Source organism: Chrysochloris asiatica, unplaced genomic scaffold (assembly GCF_000296735.1).
Source record: "Chrysochloris asiatica unplaced genomic scaffold, ChrAsi1.0 scaffold00388, whole genome shotgun sequence".
Taxonomy (NCBI): domain Eukaryota; kingdom Metazoa; phylum Chordata; class Mammalia; order Afrosoricida; family Chrysochloridae; genus Chrysochloris; species Chrysochloris asiatica.
The window spans coordinates 69,294-74,125 of NW_006408906.1; the positions used below are offsets into that span (position 1 = coordinate 69,294).

General features: G+C 41.6%; 1 pseudogene; it reads left to right on the forward strand.

Annotated features, from left to right (window-relative positions):
* The first annotated feature begins 1,309 nt into the window (after positions 1–1,309).
* On the forward strand, positions 1,310–2,082 carry LOC102831716 (annotated as a pseudogene).
* Positions 2,083–4,832: the final 2,750 nt, after the last annotated feature.

Sequence of the window (4,832 nt, forward strand, 5' to 3'; positions counted from 1 at the left end):
GCAATGGGCTCAAGAACAACAATGAGTATGAGATTGGCACAGGACTGGGCAGTGTTTCGTTATGCAAAAGGTCATTATGAGTTGGAACTGACTCAAAGGTACCTAATAACAATAACAACATGGGCTGACAAAAGAACCAAGAAATCTGTCTTTGAGGAAATGTAGCCAGAATGCTCCTTAGAAGCGAGGATGTTAAGATTTTGTCTCTGGTACTTTAGACATATCAGGAGGGACTAGTCTCTGGAGAAGGAGATCATGTTTGGAAAAATGGAGAGTCAGCAAAAAAGAGGAAGACCTCTCACAAGATGGGTTGACACAGTGGTAGCAACAATAGGCTCAAGCATAACAGCAATGGTGAGAATGGTAAAGGACCAGGCAGCATATTGTTCTGTTGTGCATAGGGTTCCTATGAGTCAGAACCAACTCAATGGCACATAATAATGTCGCAGGCCATGGTATTTTCAATAGCCTCATATGGATGCGAAAGCTGGACAGTGAATAAGGAAGATCGTAGAAGAATTGATGCCTTTGAGTTGTGGTGTTGGAGGAGAATACTGAAAGTGCCATGGACTGCCAAAAGAACCAATAGATCTGTTTTGGAAGAAGTGCAGCCAGAGTGCTCCTTGGAGGCCAGGATGGCTAAGCTTTGTCTCTCATACTTTGGACATATTGTCTAGAGGAAACAGTTGCTGGAGAAGGATGTCATGCTGGGTAAGGTGGAGGGTCAGAGAAAAAGAGGAAGACCCCCTAAAGAGATGGATTGGCCAGGTGGCATCATTGATGGACTCAAGTGAGGCAGCGGTAGTGAGGTTGGCCCAGGATCGGACATTGTTTCGTTCTGCTGTGCATGGGGTCGCTATGAGTCAATTCTGACTCGATGGCACCTGACAACAACAACAATGTCTCAGAAACTTTGAGTCCATGGAACAAATGAAATTGAATAGAGATCATTGGAGTAAGTCTTTCCCCCCCGCCCCCCAGGAATTGTTCATATTTTATTTTAGAAAAGTGGGGCAATTGGGGAGCTTAGAAGCAAACACAGATCCCAAACTCTACAGCCACATCTGTGTGCAGAGACTCAGAGGGGAGGCACTTCAGCCAGGAAGGGTCTGAGGTGGACCTTCACTGACCTGGTCTGGTTTTTACCACAGGATAGCCCTATGGAGGTCTAGTCCTTGCATGCCTCCATACCCTAATGCCAGAGAAGCTGACAAGAGCTGAGGAATGAAGTGCCTTAGCAACCTACCTCCCCGCCCTGAACAGCCATCCATATTAAGCCCTGGCAGAGGTGGGCAACTTGCTCCCTCAGTGTCCAAAGGGACATGAGGCTGGGACAGACCAGGTGGTGAGCACAGGTGGAGGAGGCCATGTGGAGCTGCTCAAGCAAGCTGAAGCCTTCCTAACCTATCGTTCATTTTGTCCCCCTGATGATCTGGCTCACCAGGGGCTCCTGGGAGTCAAGTCTTGCTACTATGCCCAAGATGCACTTCGGCTCTGGGAAATCACCTCTCGCTATGTGGAGGGCATTGTGAATCTCCACTATAAGATAGATGTGGCTGTGAAAGAGGACCTTGAGCTACAGTCCTGGTGTCTGGAGATCACTGAAATTGGGCTGCTAGGAGCCCAGGACCGAGGGTTTCCTATCACCTTACAAACCTGGGACCAGCTTTGCCACTTTGTCACCATGTGCATCTTCACCTGCACCAGCCAGCACTCCTCCATTCACCTGGGTCAGCTGGACTGGTACACTTGGGGCCCCAACACACCCTGTACAATGTGACTGCCCCACCTACCACCAAGGATGCAACACTAGAGATGGTGATGGGGACACTGCCCAACTTTCACCAGACTTCTCTCCAGAAGTCCATCACTTGGCAACTGGGCAGGCGCCAACCCATTATGGTGGCTCTGGGCCAATTCAAGGAGGAGTATTTCTCAGGTCCTGAGCCCAAGGCTGTGCTGAAGAAGTTCAGGGAGGAACTGGCTGTCTTGGATAAGGAAATTGAGATCCAAAATGCACAGTTGGATATGCCCTATGAGTACCTGTGGCCCAGTCTGGTGGAAAACAGTGTGGCCATATGAGTGCCCTGAGCCTGTGGTTGTTTTAGCTACAACCCTTTTCCCCCTAGTGGTTTCAGTCTTACCTTCCTAATCCCTTTTCTCAATCCCACCTTCCACTTGTCCCCAGTGAGCAATTTTTGCTCTAGATGTACTAACCACCCAGGGACCTTGGTCCCCTTATTTTCTTGTTACTTCTTTCTTCCTCCCTCTTCATTTAGATCCTCAACAGGGCAAATAATTAAAAAAAAAAAAGATCCCCCCCAAAAAACAAAAAAACTAAAACAAAATTTAATCTATTGTAGATCATTGTTTCTTGTCCCATTTCCAGTAAAATGGATGGCAGATGTTCAGTATCTTCCTCACTCTCACTTTTCTTGCTGTTCTTCAGTTTCCCATACTTTTGGAGTAATTTTGTGAGACCCCTCATAACTGCATTCTAGTTTGTTTTTCTAAAATCCTTATTGAAGTTCTACCTCGGCAGAGTTTCACTAGTTGACCTACAATGTTTTTATAAATTTATTCCCAGATAGTACTTTCATTTTGATAGATCTGATGGATTCATAAGTGATATTTATCTTTTGGTGCACAGTGATTTCTTGATTTCTATTGTTTTTTAAGTTTCTGCATAGATCAATATCAGCAGATCTTAGTTCATCATCATAGCAACTAGCTTCAAAGGATATGTTTATGGAAAACATTGTTTTTTTTTGCTGTGGTTGGGAGGATAGAGTCTGATATTAAACATGATTGAAAGGAAAAGATAAGAATTATTTAAAAGTTTGTTCAGTTAACAAAATTCATGCTGAAGGTCACTATGAGCATGGCCATTGATCAGCCAAGTCTTTTCAAATTGACAATAATAAAATATCTTTCCTGATTTGTAAAAGCACAAGAGAACCTATGTTTAAAGACAGCAGAAAGTTGTTTTTTTAAGTAGTAAATTTCTTTGTATCCAACATCTCACAGAAAGTGATTTTATATGACCATTTTCTATAAAATATGTGATTGGTTTTATGATCATTTTATATTATTTTATTACTTTTATAAGGATCCCTGTAAGAAATCTTGGTGTAGTTTTTACAAGGGGGAAAAAAGATGAAATTACAATGGGACTGAAAATATTCTTTCCTTTCATATAGAAATATTAATGTATATAAGTTTATGAGCATATACACTGATGAGTAAAACCTTATGAGTACAGCCCACCCAGTAAAAATGATCTATTTATATTTCATCTTTTTTTTTTTTTTTTTTTTGAGAAAGTATGTCCCTATTCTTGTTAAAGATTAAAGATGGGTGTGAGGACTCCTATGACCAAGGTTATAGTTTAAAGTTTAAGAAAACAGCAGTGAAGAAGAAGACGTTGTTGGGAATTTGGGCCTCAAATCATTAGGACTTAGGGTTTCTCTTTACATTCAGCTATCTGGAGAAGATGCATTATAGTGAGGGTCTCTAATCCATAGGAGTTTATAAGGTTCAGTATTAGGCTGATATTTTATATATATTTTTGAACATACAACAAAATTGAAATAATTTTATTGGAAAAAACTATATAGCCACAAACTAAGTCCTAATTTAAAAAAAAAAAAAATTGTTCTTTTGTCACTGACTAATTTTACTCAGCAAAATATTCTCAAGGTTCATCCATGTTATGAGGTGTTTTACAGCTTAATCATTATTCTTCAAGGTACCATAGTATTCCATTTGTATGTACCAAACTCTGTTTATCCATTCTTCCGGTAATGGGTGATAAGGCTGTCTCCGTCTTTTTGCTATTATACTGCAATGAACATCGGTGTGCATATATCTATTCATGTTCTGGCTCCTATTACTTATGGATCTATACCAAGTAGAAGTATTGCTGAATCATGAGGTATTTCTTTCATTTTTTTTTTACCCAAATCACAATAATAAAAAGAAAATAAATCCATATCTTGCTATAGAAATCTAAATGCAGTTAACCTTGGGTTAGTGAGTGTGGGCCTGGGTTCTCAATTCTGTTCCTTTGATCTATATATCTTTTATTGTACCAGTACCAGGCTGTTTTGACCATTGAGGCATATAGTAAAATTTGAAATCAGGAAGTGAGAGGTCTCCAACTTTGTTCTTCTTAAGCAGTGTTTTGCTTATCCGAGGTCTCTTTCTCTTCTATGTAAAGTTCGTGATTGTTTTTTCCATCTCTTTAAAGTAAATTCTATAATTTACATTGTCCTATCAGAACTGACTCCATGGTACTTAACAACATCAACAACGTAAGGAGTTCTGGTAGCCCAGTGGTTATGAGTCGGGCTGCTAATCTCACAGTCAGCAGTTCGAAACTATCAGTGGTTCTTCGGGAGACAGATGAGTCTTTCTGCTCCCGTAAAGATTTACAGCCTGGAAAACCCTGTACAGGGTCACTATGGGTCAGAATTGACTTGACAACACTTAACAACAACAACTTAGGTGACTTGGAGACCTGGTGTGGCATTGGTAAGCACTGGACTGCTAACTGCAAGGACAGTAATTCAAGCCCACCAGCCACTCTCTGAAATGTTGAGAGCTACAGGCGCCATTGTGGCGCCGACCTCAACTTATGCTAATTTAGGTGCACGGTGCTCCACTCCTGGCATTGGTGCATTGATCTATGCTAATTAGGCTTTTCTCTACCTACCAATCATGTAACCAGTCGTGTCCCGCCACGCCTCCCTCTGAGGGTATATATTCCCTTGCTTCTCCCCTGCCTGGGTCGTCCTCCACCACCACTGAAAAGAGCTGTAACCGCTGGAAGA